Below are 15,323 nucleotides of genomic sequence, written 5' to 3'. Positions count from 1 at the left end.
GGAGTAGAGGGCCCCCAAGTTCCAAAGGAAGGGAGGTAGTCGGGAGCTAAAGCCCTTGGCTGCTGTGGTAGCAGCTGCAGATGGCAGCTCGTCCACAGTGCACTTCGAATGAGGTCATATGAGCGGGACTCTGGAAATGGCTCCGAAATCAAGAGAAAGGGGTCAGGGTATGTGGGAATCCGGCGGGGGTGGGGGGTGGATGAAGGAAGGTGTCCCTCCTCTCTCCAGTGCAATTTGGTTTGGTGAGTCTCAAAGCTACCAGATGGCACTTCCCAAGTCAGGCCCCCGCAGGAATCAGGGTGGGCTGCCTGCCTCGGCCCCTGCCACAGGGACAAGCCACACCAGTGGCCTCCCTGAGCTCCAATGGCCGGATCTGGGGGGTCCTGTCTGGGTGCACACCTCCTTGCTGTGGCCAAGTTCCCCCCTTCTCTGAGCACCAGCTTCATCCTCTCGAATGAGGACATCGATTGCTACCTTGGCACGTTACTCTCTTCATCCTCTGAAGGCTCATTAGGCTTATCCTACAATTACTAGCTGGCCCGAAGAGATATCTCCTGAATCCAGATTAACCTGGAGTCTCCCAGGCTCATCTGGCATGTCTTCCCTGAAGTCTGCCAAAACCCACACCCTTGCATTTCCAGGGACTCCCCTTAGCCAGCTGGGCAGAAAACCCAGCATGCTTCAAACAAGCTGACAGAAAAGTGGGAGAGGACTCACGGGCAGACGGCTTCCCTCAGGTCTCGGGTGGAGCTCTGGGACCACAGCAGCAACGGGCCATCCCAGGCCCTGGGCTCAGCAGCGCCCTCATTCTCAGGCCGGCGGCTCTGCCCTGAGGGGAGCAGGAACGTCACCAACTGCCGCAGGCGGACCTCAAGCCCCTCCCACTGCTGGAGCCTGACCTGCCCCGGCCCCACCCCTTCCCCTACCCCAGCAGGACGAGAGCTCGTCTTCCCCTGGTTTCCAACGGGAGGCCCGGCCCTGGGCCCCGATTGGGCACTGCCCCAGCCCGGAGCCAATCACAGTGGCCAGGGAGGTGGAACGCACCGATTGGCCAGGGCCAGGTCATGTGACCATACTCCCCAGGAAACTCAAATATTACCAAGGTTCCCTAAGAAACCAATGAACAAAATTATCCAGTAAAGGCAAACCGTACTTTTTAATGAGGCCAATGTCACAGAAAAAAAAAAAAAATGCTCCACAGTAAACTGCTCAAGGAAGCTACTAAATAAACTTTCAGAAAAGTTTAGTAGGTTTTTTTTTTTTTTAAATAGGGTGACGGAGAGATATACCTTTCCCATCTATGTGAATTTAGGTTTAAACTAGATTTCCCTTGGCTGTTATATAAGACAAAAAAACCCACATCACCCTCTTTCACTTCCCCCCACCCCCAAAAAGTGTTTTAATCTATTGAATTTTTGTGTCCTCAGTTGTGTCTGATTCACGGCAACTCACGAACTCTACACAGCCAGGCTCTTCCGTCCATGGAATTCAGGGCAATTTTTTCTGTCCCAGTAAATGCCCACCCTGGGTGATCCAAAGGCAAGGGCTCAGAGGCTCCTGAGAGACTAACTAACTCCTTTCAGCTGAGCACAGAGCTGGCTCCTCACTGGGATGCCTGTGGCCTGGGGCTCCCAGAGGGGAGAGCAGCACTCGCCCCACCGTGTGGTCACTGCTGGAAGTGCAGGCTGCTCCTCACTCCCCCTTGACAGTGTCCCTGAGGGCAGAACAGTGTGAATCGAATCAAGGTGGAAATGCAAACTCCAATGCAACCAACCTTCCCACAAGGTCTCCAAAACCACTCAGGAACAGGGAATTGGAAACTGCAGGGGATGACATGAATGGAGATGGAGACTTGACACCTTACACCGAGTTCACTTCCAGTTATCCCTAGACAAACTTTCCATGAAAACTTGTCACAAATCTAGAAGAACAATGAGCAGAAACCGGACACGTGCTTTGAGTCTTCACACACAAAACTAAAAGGCAGTCCACAAAAAAAACCCCAGAGAATACAGTGGACTTTGCAAAATCAAAGATATCTACTGTGGGAAAGACCTCATGACAAAAGCAAAAGACAGGTCATACATCGCGAGACGAATGAGTGGAAACACAAAGCTTATCAAGGATGTGTCTCCAAACAGACAAAGAACGCCAACACAACAAGCCTGTGAAAACTAGGGAAAGGTCTGAAGGGACACCAGACGGAGGAAGACACACACAGAGTATCCCGGATGATGTCCAGCACTGAGGGCCTGAAGAAACAACAGTCTAGTTGCACCCCCTCAGGCCTGTGTGACCGTGGATGAGGCCTCTGTTTCCCGGTGGCTCTGAGACATGGACAGGGAGGAAGGGGAAGAGAAGTCACTTGCATTTCTAATACTCACAGCAAAGTCTTCCAATGAGAAGGGAATTATCACCCCCACTGCCAATGCCATTCACTGAAGTGATACCCACGAGTCCATCTACCCCAGAAGGGAAGGATGGACCTGTTCTCACAAAACGGCGAGAGATGGAAGGAGGAAGATCAAGCCCACACCAATCACTGGAAAGAGAAGCTGTGCTCAGGGCTTGAAAGAATTCCTATTGGGAAAATCATGTCACAGCCCCACATGGCAATCCACAGCTTCCATGCTATTCCTCCCAAAATGCCAATGCATTTTCGCACCGAACAAAGAATTGCAAAGGGGGTACGGAAACAGAAAGGAGCCTACATTGTCAATACAATCCGACGAAAAAGCCCCGATACGGACATCCAAGGTTGTGTGAAAGGAAATTAGACGACCAAACTAGGATCCTCAGGAGAGTATCGGAGAAGGCAATGGCGACCCACTCCAGTACTCTTGCCTGGAAAATGTCCTGGACGGAGGAGCCTGGTAGGCTGCAGGCCATGGGGTCATGCAGAGTCAGACACGACTGAAGTGACTTAGCCGCAGCAGCAGCAGCAGCAGGACAGTATGCTATTGGGAATACAACAACACACACAGATCCAGATCGATGGAATAAAGTTGAGGGTCCAGAAACAAACCCCAGCATCCATGGTCAACTCATCTCTGACACAGACGGGGAGAATATCCAAATGGGAACAGGAAAGCCTCTTCAATCAATGTCCATGGGAAAACCAGACAGCTACATCTGAAGAACGCTATGGGTTTTGATCTCATACCACCTCAATATCGGGGAAAAACCTCACCCTAAAGACTGATGTCATGAGATAGCTAGAAAGAAGCGTCGGTCAAAGGCTCCTTAACATCAGAGTCTCCTTGCCATTTGCTGGGCGGAGGTCGAAATGGGTCTCTTCAAGTAAGGGAAAGAGGTAAACGAAGTACACCACTGGGTTTCCATCCAATGGAACCTCTTCACAACAGAGAAGCTAAGCATTCACAAATGCAAAAGATAGGAAACGGAACACGAGAGACTCCTTGCAAGTGGTGTATCTGAGAAGGGGTTCATATGGAAAGAGACGAAGAATGCACAGCACTCAGATTCCAAGAAACACCACCACCACCCTTGACCCTTCCCCCATGACCAACTCTGACCTAAAGCCTTTCTCTCCCTCTAACCTATCCCTAAAACATAACTCTCATCTAATCATATACATGTGCATCCCTAGCATCCATCCATCCATCCACACACGAGAGAGAAAGAGGAAGACACAGACGGAATTGAGAAAGGAAAAGAGAGGGACACAGCCAGAGAGAGACACGGAACCAAAGAGAGGAAAGGAGTCGATGGTCCAGACTTTTCCTCAATCTGTCTCGAAGGTAGAAGCAATGACAGCGCCCTTCCACCCCAGAAGGGGGAAAAGGACGGAAGGTTTGGAGAGGAAAAGACAAGAACGCAGGGAGCCAGTAGAAGCTCAGCCACCCGCAGAAGCCGAGCTGGGACACTTCAACAGAATCTCAATGGAAACAGAGGACCAGAAAGTTGGCTACTCTTTTCTATAAGAGAGGGAGACCTTCGAGTCTTCCTTTCGGTCCTCCAACTTGGATGCGGGGTCTCAAAACAGTCAGGAGGGGGAGTGCCTTTTCCTGGGTACCACGGCGCATCCAGGCCTCGTTCTGCCCCATTCTGTGCTGTGCCAGCCCTGGATGGAATCTTTCTTTCTGAAGTCTCAGCGCACGAGCTCCACGTGATATCGGCCCCAGGTGGAAAGGCATGGAGCTGCTCGTAGGCCGACAGGCCTAGGAAGCAGATGGGAGAATGACCCCCACTCTGCAGATGGAGAGACTGGGGAAACCCTGAGGGGCATATGGTTGTCAAGGGCCACACCACTTATGAGAAGAAGGAGCCTGGTCTGAGAGCAGCATGGTCCTCGGAGCTCAGGCCCTGGCTGAACCCAGGCCTCCCCAGGGCTGTGGGCTGGGCCGTGTGGGTGTCACTGTGCCTGCACATGGCCTAAGGGGGGTGATCGAGCAGTCAGAAACCCAGAGATTCCCTTGGGAAGTTTTGGGGAAGGGACCTCAGCACGAACCCCAGGAGATGATGTCACCTGCCGGCAACAGAACCCATCAGAACCCGCAATCCGGGTATCCAGGCCTCCAGAGCGGAGAGGAGCCCCCAGCCAGATCACTTGCTGCCAAGATGTTCTGCTGTTTGCCCCTGCCCAGAGGCCGGGGCCTCAGGAGAGCTCACAGGCAGTGTGCGTGGGCACCCTGTCGACGTTGGCTCAGGACACCCCCGAGAGGCCTCTGGCCCTTTGCCCGGAGAAACAGAAAGGTAACACGGGGAGCCCCAGGCCGGGCCAGGCCACCTCTCCCATGCCACCCGGAAACACCGGGTCCTTTGCCTGTGTGTGGGGATGCGGGTTTCTCGGGCTGTGTCCCCCTCAAGGAAGCCCAGGCGGATGTGGGGTCAGAAGCCTGTGGACAAGTTGTGTCCACACCCCAGGGGAGAGCAGGCTGGGCGGGATGGGGAGAGTGTGGGCAGCGCCGGCCCGCCAGGCTGACCTCACACCCTCAGATGGGTCTCTTTCCTCCCGGGTGGGGATCTGAGCAGACACACGTCTCTGACCCTTCTGGGAAGAGAAGTTCGAGCAGGCAGAAGCAGCGGCTCCACTGGCCAGGCCCAGCTCGGAAAACTCCCAGCATGGCTGGCTGACGGTCACTGTCGTTGCAGAGCTTCCCACGTGACGAGGCCGAGGACGGGGACACCCCATCCAGCTCCCAGAGGGAGGGGTCGGAGCACCACCCGCTCGCCCGTGAGGCCCAGTGCAGGCTCCAGGTCAGCGTGCCCACGGAGGCATCAGCCCCACCGGGGGAGACGCGGAGGTGGGGAAGGCCTGCTGCCGAGACACCGCCCAGGATACAGCCGGCGGCCCAGTCTGAGGCTGCCACGGAGCTCAGCACACCCGGCTCCGACCCAGAGTCCAGAGAACCCCGGCCTCTGAGGCACCAGGAGGACCTGGAGCCCAGCACGCCAGAGCACAGAGGTGAGGACGCTGGGGCTGGTGCACGGGAGTGTGTGGGGAGGGGTGCTGAGCTACACAGGGACGAGTCCCCGAAAGCTGCTGCTGGGCCTGCAGCAAGCGCTGGCCTCACACCCCCCGCCCCCCATCTTGCACACTTCAGTCCCAAAAGACATCTGACGCTGGGTATTCTTTGGGAACCTCTTGGAAGGTTTCTGTCCCGGGTTATGCACATGCCAAGGCTGGCCTGTGGGCAAACTTTGCTTCTCCCCCAACTCTAGCACTGGCCTCCAACTGGAACCAGGCTCCACTTCCCAGACCTGTCCCTAAAGAGGTGGTGGCTCCAGGTGCAGGACCCAGGGATCCACCGAGGGCAGATGGAGAACCGAGACTTGCCCTCGCAGAGACACCAGGCCAGCTGGGTACTGGCCAGCACACCGGGCAGATCGGATCTCCGTGCCTGCAGGACCCCCAGCCCCAGGCACTGATGTCCCACCCCCTCAGCGAGAACCTCCACCTCCACGTGCACCTCTACCTGCTCGGGCTTTGGCAAGAGAACCCGAGGCAGAGGAGGAGTCACCGCCTCGGCAGGGAGAGCCTGCCCTGGCTCCCGCGCAACACCCAGATGCCCACGATCACTCACCCAGCCCTGCAGGGAGAAAGAGCCCCCGCTCTGGACAGAGACCCAGAGCCCTTGCCGGAAACACCACGTCCAGGGGAGCGGTCGGCTCTGCAGCCTCCATCCCTGTCTGCTCACCGTGGATGCCGGCAACTCGGTCTGCCCCCAGGGGACATGGAGTTCCTTTCCCCTGAACTGCTTTGCATTTGGTTTCTTTCCACCTTTCTGGTGATGTTTTATTTTTTGTATGGTTTCCTGTATTTTTGTTTTTTAAGTTGGGATTAGTAAACTTTTTCATCATTGTTGCAATCTGGGATCACTGTTGTGTAACTCTGGTGATACTGTGTTACCATCACCACTTTGTAGTTTCAGACCCGTTCGATCTTTATGCCCCACCCCCCAACAAAGCCTGGATTCAAGGCAAGCAAGCACGCCCTGTTCATCCCTCCCCCCGATCCTGAACACAATTTCATCTTTTCTTTCTGCATTCCTTCCTATATTCTTGGTGTCCCCAATCAATGACTCTCAGTGAAATGACTGAAGGAGTGTTTTTCGGACTCTCCACCTACTGTAAGACTCCATTGGAGAGTTCTCATTTTTATGTCATTTGAACTAGCCTTTGATAGCTGAAAGGACGGTGTACGTCCTTTCAAGATACCATGTGCCAAACGAAGCCCTTTTGGCAACTGCCATCATTATCTCCAGGCAGGCATTGCTGTTTGAAGGGTGACATCTCAGCCAGAAGGCAGAGGCTGAGCTCCTCTTGTTGCACCAGCTCCCAAAAGAAGCCAAGAAAGGGAGCTGGAACAACAAACCACCCCCATGCCCAGGAAAGCGTTCTTCATGACAGAAGGCTAGAAAATGACCCAACATCCTTGTGGCCCAGAACCACTCTAGAAAATCACTGTTCCATAAAAAAGAGAAACACATGGGAAGTTCCAAGGAGAGGCAATGCCCATGGCCAGTGTACTTGAGAGACGGCCTGACCGCTCCGGGGAAGACACGCACCGACGGAACCCCTTGGGAAACAGCAGTGATAGTCCTCACCGTCGTAAGGGTTTCCTCTGGGGACAACCTGCCCTGGGCACCACACGAGGGAGCAGACCGGCTTCTCTTCCTCTGCCCCCACACCATTCACTCATGAAGGCAGCTCAGGTGTTCTCATGCCCTGCCTGCCTGCCTGCCTGGCTCATCCGTGAGCTGTGACCACCTCCAGGGTAGGACTCCACCTTTTCCTCTCTGTGTACCGTGAATCTGCACACAGTGGGCTTTCAGAACCTTAGGAGACTTGAGCCATTCCCGCTCGAGCCAGAACCCTCCCCAGGAAGGAAAACAGCTGTGGAGTCATTTTGGCCCCAGCACTGGTTCCGAAAGCCTGGCGGCTCCTACAGCCTCTACGGTGTGAAGAGGGAGGTCCCTTTTGACAGAGCTTTCCGGCTCTCAGATCTAAGCTGTTGTTTCACTGTCAGCTGTGTCTTCCGTTGCAGCCAGGTGGGCCACGCTGCTCCAAAGGAGCTCACAAGCTGAGTTTCAAGGGAGGACAGGGATGGCTACAACGTGCTGCAAACTGAGTGAGGGTCCCCACAATCCTCAGCAAAGGTCTGTGGTGTGCAAGTGGGGAGTAGAGGGCCCCCAAGTTCCAAAGGAAGGGAGGTAGTCGGGAGCTAAAGCCCTTGGCTGCTGTGGTAGCAGCTGCAGATGGCAGCTCGTCCACAGTGCACTTCGAATGAGGTCATATGAGCGGGACTCTGGAAATGGCTCCGAAATCAAGAGAAAGGGGTCAGGGTATGTGGGAATCCGGCGGGGGTGGGGGGTGGATGAAGGAAGGTGTCCCTCCTCTCTCCAGTGCAATTTGGTTTGGTGAGTCTCAAAGCTACCAGATGGCACTTCCCAAGTCAGGCCCCCGCAGGAATCAGGGTGGGCTGCCTGCCTCGGCCCCTGCCACAGGGACAAGCCACACCAGTGGCCTCCCTGAGCTCCAATGGCCGGATCTGGGGGGTCCTGTCTGGGTGCACACCTCCTTGCTGTGGCCAAGTTCCCCCCTTCTCTGAGCACCAGCTTCATCCTCTCGAATGAGGACATCGATTGCTACCTTGGCACGTTACTCTCTTCATCCTCTGAAGGCTCATTAGGCTTATCCTACAATTACTAGCTGGCCCGAAGAGATATCTCCTGAATCCAGATTAACCTGGAGTCTCCCAGGCTCATCTGGCATGTCTTCCCTGAAGTCTGCCAAAACCCACACCCTTGCATTTCCAGGGACTCCCCTTAGCCAGCTGGGCAGAAAACCCAGCATGCTTCAAACAAGCTGACAGAAAAGTGGGAGAGGACTCACGGGCAGACGGCTTCCCTCAGGTCTCGGGTGGAGCTCTGGGACCACAGCAGCAACGGGCCATCCCAGGCCCTGGGCTCAGCAGCGCCCTCATTCTCAGGCCGGCGGCTCTGCCCTGAGGGGAGCAGGAACGTCACCAACTGCCGCAGGCGGACCTCAAGCCCCTCCCACTGCTGGAGCCTGACCTGCCCCGGCCCCACCCCTTCCCCTACCCCAGCAGGACGAGAGCTCGTCTTCCCCTGGCTTCCAACGGGAGGCCCGGCCCTGGGCCCCGATTGGGCACTGCCCCAGCCCGGAGCCAATCACAGTGGCCAGGGAGGTGGAACGCACCGATTGGCCAGGGCCAGGTCATGTGACCATACTCCCCAGGAAACTCAAATATTACCAAGGTTCCCTAAGAAACCAATGAACAAAATTATCCAGTAAAGGCAAACCGTACTTTTTAATGAGGCCAATGTCACAGAAAAAAAAAAATGCTCCATAGTAAACTGCTCAAGGAAGCTACTAAATAAACTTTCAGAAAAGTGTAGTAGGTTTTTTTTTTTTAAATAGGGTGACGGAGAGATATACCTTTCCCATCTATGTGAATTTAGGTTTAAACTAGATTTCCCTTGGCTGTTATAGAAGACAAAAAACCCACATCACCCTCTTTCACTCCCCCCCACCCCCAAAAAGTGTTTTAATCTATTGAATTTTTGTGTCCTCAGTTGTGTCTGATTCACGGCAACTCACGAACTCTACACAGCCAGGCTCTTCCGTCCATGGAATTCAGGGCAATTATTTCTGTCCCAGTAAATGCCCACCCTGGGTGATCCAAAGGCAAGGGCTCAGAGGCTCCTGAGAGACTAACTAACTCCTTTCAGCTGAGCACAGAGCTGGCTCCTCACTGGGATGCCTGTGGCCTGGGGCTCCCAGAGGGGAGAGCAGCACTCGCCCCACCGTGTGGTCACTGCAGGAAGTGCAGGCTGCTCCTCACTCCCCCTTGACAGTGTCCCTGAGGGCAGAACAGTGTGAATCGAATCAAGGTGGAAATGCAAACTCCAATGCAACCAACCTTCCCACAAGGTCTCCAAAACCACTCAGGAACAGGGAATTGGAAACTGCAGGGGATGACATGAATGGAGATGGAGACTTGACACCTTACACCGAGTTCACTTCCAGTTATCCCTAGACAAACTTTCCATGAAAACTTGTCACAAATCTAGAAGAACAATGAGCAGAAACCGGACACGTGCTTTGAGTCTTCACACACAAAACTAAAAGGCAGTCCACAAAAAAAACCCAGAGAATACAGTGGACTTTGCAAAATCAAAGATATCTACTGTGGGAAAGACCTCATGACAAAAGCAAAAGACAGGTCATACATCGCGAGACGAATGAGTGGAAACACAAAGCTTATCAAGGATGTGTCTCCAAACAGACAAAGAACGCCAACACAACAAGCCTGTGAAAACTAGGGAAAGGTCTGAAGGGACACCAGACGGAGGAAGACACACACAGAGTATCCCGGATGATGTCCAGCACTGAGGGCCTGAAGAAACAACAGTCTAGTTGCACCCCCTCAGGCCTGTGTGACCGTGGATGAGGCCTCTGTTTCCCGGTGGCTCTGAGACATGGACAGGGAGGAAGGGGAAGAGAAGTCACTTGCATTTCTAATACTCACAGCAAAGTCTTCCAATGAGAAGGGAATTATCACCCCCACTGCCAATGCCATTCACTGAAGTGATACCCACGAGTCCATCTACCCCAGAAGGGAAGGATGGACCTGTTCTCACAAAACGGCGAGAGATGGAAGGAGGAAGATCAAGCCCACACCAATCACTGGAAAGAGAAGCTGTGCTCAGGGCTTGAAAGAATTCCTATTGGGAAAATCATGTCACAGCCCCACATGGCAATCCACAGCTTCCATGCTATTCCTCCCAAAATGCCAATGCATTTTCGCACCGAACAAAGAATTGCAAAGGGGGTACGGAAACAGAAAGGAGCCTACATTGTCAATACAATCCGACGAAAAAGCCCCGATACGGACATCCAAGGTTGTGTGAAAGGAAATTAGACGACCAAACTAGGATCCTCAGGAGAGTATCGGAGAAGGCAATGGCGACCCACTCCAGTACTCTTGCCTGGAAAATGTCCTGGACGGAGGAGCCTGGTAGGCTGCAGGCCATGGGGTCATGCAGAGTCAGACACGACTGAAGTGACTTAGCCGCAGCAGCAGCAGCAGCAGGACAGTATGCTATTGGGAATACAACAACACACACAGATCCAGATCGATGGAATAAAGTTGAGGGTCCAGAAACAAACCCCAGCATCCATGGTCAACTCATCTCTGACACAGACGGGGAGAATATCCAAATGGGAACAGGAAAGCCTCTTCAATCAATGTCCAAGGGAAAACCAGACAGCTACATCTGAAGAACGCTATTGGTTTTGATCTCATACCACCTCAATATCGGGGAAAAACCTCACCCTAAAGACTGATGTCATGAGATAGCTAGAAAGAAGCGTCGGTCAAAGGCTCCTTAACATCAGAGTCTCCTTGCCATTTGCTGGGCGGAGGTCGAAATGGGTCTCTTCAAGTAAGGGAAAGAGGTAAACGAAGTACACCACTGGGTTTCCATCCAATGGAACCTCTTCACAACAGAGAAGCTAAGCATTCACAAATGCAAAAGATAGGAAACGGAACACGAGAGACTCCTTGCAAGTGGTGTATCTGAGAAGGGGTTCATATGGAAAGAGACGAAGAATGCACAGCACTCAGATTCCAAGAAACACCACCACCACCCTTGACCCTTCCCCCATGACCAACTCTGACCTAAAGCCTTTCTCTCCCTCTAACCTATCCCTAAAACATAACTCTCATCTAATCATATACATGTGCATCCCTAGCATCCATCCATCCATCCACACACGAGAGAGAAAGAGGAAGACACAGACGGAATTGAGAAAGGAAAAGAGAGGGACACAGCCAGAGAGAGACACGGAACCAAAGAGAGGAAAGGAGTCGATGGTCCAGACTTTTCCTCAATCTGTCTCGAAGGTAGAAGCAATGACAGCGCCCTTCCACCCCAGAAGGGGGAAAAGGACGGAAGGTTTGGAGAGGAAAAGACAAGAACGCAGGGAGCCAGTAGAAGCTCAGCCACCCGCAGAAGCCGAGCTGGGACACTTCAACAGAATCTCAATGGAAACAGAGGACCAGAAAGTTGGCTACTCTTTTCTATAAGAGAGGGAGACCTTCGAGTCTTCCTTTCGGTCCTCCAACTTGGATGCGGGGTCTCAAAACAGTCAGGAGGGGGAGTGCCTTTTCCTGGGTACCACGGCGCATCCAGGCCTCGTTCTGCCCCATTCTGTGCTGTGCCAGCCCTGGATGGAATCTTTCTTTCTGAAGTCTCAGCGCACGAGCTCCACGTGATATCGGCCCCAGGTGGAAAGGCATGGAGCTGCTCGTAGGCCGACAGGCCTAGGAAGCAGATGGGAGAATGACCCCCACTCTGCAGATGGAGAGACTGGGGAAACCCTGAGGGGCATATGGTTGTCAAGGGCCACACCACTTATGAGAAGAAGGAGCCTGGTCTGAGAGCAGCATGGTCCTCGGAGCTCAGGCCCTGGCTGAACCCAGGCCTCCCCAGGGCTGTGGGCTGGGCCGTGTGGGTGTCACTGTGCCTGCACATGGCCTAAGGGGGGTGATCGAGCAGTCAGAAACCCAGAGATTCCCTTGGGAAGTTTTGGGGAAGGGACCTCAGCACGAACCCCAGGAGATGATGTCACCTGCCGGCAACAGAACCCATCAGAACCCGCAATCCGGGTATCCAGGCCTCCAGAGCGGAGAGGAGCCCCCAGCCAGATCACTTGCTGCCAAGATGTTCTGCTGTTTGCCCCTGCCCAGAGGCCGGGGCCTCAGGAGAGCTCACAGGCAGTGTGCGTGGGCACCCTGTCGACGTTGGCTCAGGACACCCCCGAGAGGCCTCTGGCCCTTTGCCCGGAGAAACAGAAAGGTAACACGGGGAGCCCCAGGCCGGGCCAGGCCACCTCTCCCATGCCACCCGGAAACACCGGGTCCTTTGCCTGTGTGTGGGGATGCGGGTTTCTCGGGCTGTGTCCCCCTCAAGGAAGCCCAGGCGGATGTGGGGTCAGAAGCCTGTGGACAAGTTGTGTCCACACCCCAGGGGAGAGCAGGCTGGGCGGGATGGGGAGAGTGTGGGCAGCGCCGGCCCGCCAGGCTGACCTCACACCCTCAGATGGGTCTCTTTCCTCCCGGGTGGGGATCTGAGCAGACACACGTCTCTGACCCTTCTGGGAAGAGAAGTTCGAGCAGGCAGAAGCAGCGGCTCCACTGGCCAGGCCCAGCTCGGAAAACTCCCAGCATGGCTGGCTGACGGTCACTGTCGTTGCAGAGCTTCCCACGTGACGAGGCCGAGGACGGGGACACCCCATCCAGCTCCCAGAGGGAGGGGTCGGAGCACCACCCGCTCGCCCGTGAGGCCCAGTGCAGGCTCCAGGTCAGCGTGCCCACGGAGGCATCAGCCCCACCGGGGGAGACGCGGAGGTGGGGAAGGCCTGCTGCCGAGACACCGCCCAGGATACAGCCGGCGGCCCAGTCTGAGGCTGCCACGGAGCTCAGCACACCCGGCTCCGACCCAGAGTCCAGAGAACCCCGGCCTCTGAGGCACCAGGAGGACCTGGAGCCCAGCACGCCAGAGCACAGAGGTGAGGACGCTGGGGCTGGTGCACGGGAGTGTGTGGGGAGGGGTGCTGAGCTACACAGGGACGAGTCCCCGAAAGCTGCTGCTGGGCCTGCAGCAAGCGCTGGCCTCACACCCCCCGCCCCCCATCTTGCACACTTCAGTCCCAAAAGACATCTGACGCTGGGTATTCTTTGGGAACCTCTTGGAAGGTTTCTGTCCCGGGTTATGCACATGCCAAGGCTGGCCTGTGGGCAAACTTTGCTTCTCCCCCAACTCTAGCACTGGCCTCCAACTGGAACCAGGCTCCACTTCCCAGACCTGTCCCTAAAGAGGTGGTGGCTCCAGGTGCAGGACCCAGGGATCCACCGAGGGCAGATGGAGAACCGAGACTTGCCCTCGCAGAGACACCAGGCCAGCTGGGTACTGGCCAGCACACCGGGCAGATCGGATCTCCGTGCCTGCAGGACCCCCAGCCCCAGGCACTGATGTCCCACCCCCTCAGCGAGAACCTCCACCTCCACGTGCACCTCTACCTGCTCGGGCTTTGGCAAGAGAACCCGAGGCAGAGGAGGAGTCACCGCCTCGGCAGGGAGAGCCTGCCCTGGCTCCCGCGCAACACCCAGATGCCCACGATCACTCACCCAGCCCTGCAGGGAGAAAGAGCCCCCGCTCTGGACAGAGACCCAGAGCCCTTGCCGGAAACACCACGTCCAGGGGAGCGGTCGGCTCTGCAGCCTCCATCCCTGTCTGCTCACCGTGGATGCCGGCAACTCGGTCTGCCCCCAGGGGACATGGAGTTCCTTTCCCCTGAACTGCTTTGCATTTGGTTTCTTTCCACCTTTCTGGTGATGTTTTATTTTTTGTATGGTTTCCTGTATTTTTGTTTTTTAAGTTGGGATTAGTAAACTTTTTCATCATTGTTGCAATCTGGGATCACTGTTGTGTAACTCTGGTGATACTGTGTTACCATCACCACTTTGTAGTTTCAGACCCGTTCGATCTTTATGCCCCACCCCCCAACAAAGCCTGGATTCAAGGCAAGCAAGCACGCCCTGTTCATCCCTCCCCCCGATCCTGAACACAATTTCATCTTTTCTTTCTGCATTCCTTCCTATATTCTTGGTGTCCCCAATCAATGACTCTCAGTGAAATGACTGAAGGAGTGTTTTTCGGACTCTCCCCCTACTGTAAGACTCCATTGGAGAGTTCTCATTTTTATGTCATTTGAACTAGCCTTTGATAGCTGAAAGGACGGTGTACGTCCTTTCAAGATACCATGTGCCAAACGAAGCCCTTTTGGCAACTGCCATCATTATCTCCAGGCAGGCATTGCTGTTTGAAGGGTGACATCTCAGCCAGAAGGCAGAGGCTGAGCTCCTCTTGTTGCACCAGCTCCCAAAAGAAGCCAAGAAAGGGAGCTGGAACAACAAACCACCCCCATGCCCAGGAAAGCGTTCTTCATGACAGAAGGCTAGAAAATGACCCAACATCCTTGTGGCCCAGAACCACTCTAGAAAATCACTGTTCCATAAAAAAGAGAAACACATGGGAAGTTCCAAGGAGAGGCAATGCCCATGGCCAGTGTACTTGAGAGACGGCCTGACCGCTCCGGGGAAGACACGCACCGACGGAACCCCTTGGGAAACAGCAGTGATAGTCCTCACCGTCGTAAGGGTTTCCTCTGGGGACAACCTGCCCTGGGCACCACACGAGGGAGCAGACCGGCTTCTCTTCCTCTGCCCCCACACCATTCACTCATGAAGGCAGCTCAGGTGTTCTCATGCCCTGCCTGCCTGCCTGCCTGGCTCATCCGTGAGCTGTGACCACCTCCAGGGTAGGACTCCACCTTTTCCTCTCTGTGTACCGTGAATCTGCACACAGTGGGCTTTCAGAACCTTAGGAGACTTGAGCCATTCCCGCTCGAGCCAGAACCCTCCCCAGGAAGGAAAACAGCTGTGGAGTCATTTTGGCCCCAGCACTGGTTCCGAAAGCCTGGCGGCTCCTACAGCCTCTACGGTGTGAAGAGGGAGGTCCCTTTTGACAGAGCTTTCCGGCTCTCAGATCTAAGCTGTTGTTTCACTGTCAGCTGTGTCTTCCGTTGCAGCCAGGTGGGCCACGCTGCTCCAAAGGAGCTCACAAGCTGAGTTTCAAGGGAGGACAGGGATGGCTACAACGTGCTGCAAACTGAGTGAGGGTCCCCACAATCCTCAGCAAAGGTCTGTGGTGTGCAAGTGGGGAGTAGAGGGCCCCCAAGTTCCAAAGGAAGGGAGGTAGTCGGGAGCT

At 54.9% G+C, this 15,323-nt stretch overlaps 1 long non-coding RNA gene across 1 annotated transcript in view; it reads right to left on the bottom strand.

The window, feature by feature from the left end:
- Window positions 1-15,323, bottom strand: part of LOC145527776 (uncharacterized) — a 681,763-nt gene that overhangs the window by 207,550 nt on the left and 458,890 nt on the right. Inside the window, exons 61-62 of the long non-coding RNA XR_014069857.1 lie at window positions 8,359-8,470; window positions 718-829 (exon numbers count right to left, since the gene is read on the bottom strand). This is a non-coding gene — a long non-coding RNA (uncharacterized LOC145527776). The remainder of the gene's footprint in view (window positions 1-717; window positions 830-8,358; window positions 8,471-15,323) is intronic.

This window comes from Giraffa tippelskirchi, chromosome 11 (assembly GCF_054371585.1).
Source record: "Giraffa tippelskirchi isolate mGirTip1 chromosome 11, T2T-mGirTip1v1.2.pri, whole genome shotgun sequence".
Classification (NCBI taxonomy): Eukaryota; Metazoa; Chordata; class Mammalia; order Artiodactyla; family Giraffidae; genus Giraffa; species Giraffa tippelskirchi.
Note: the sequence above shows the minus strand (reverse complement) of the source record. Positions and strands in the feature narration are given on the sequence as shown.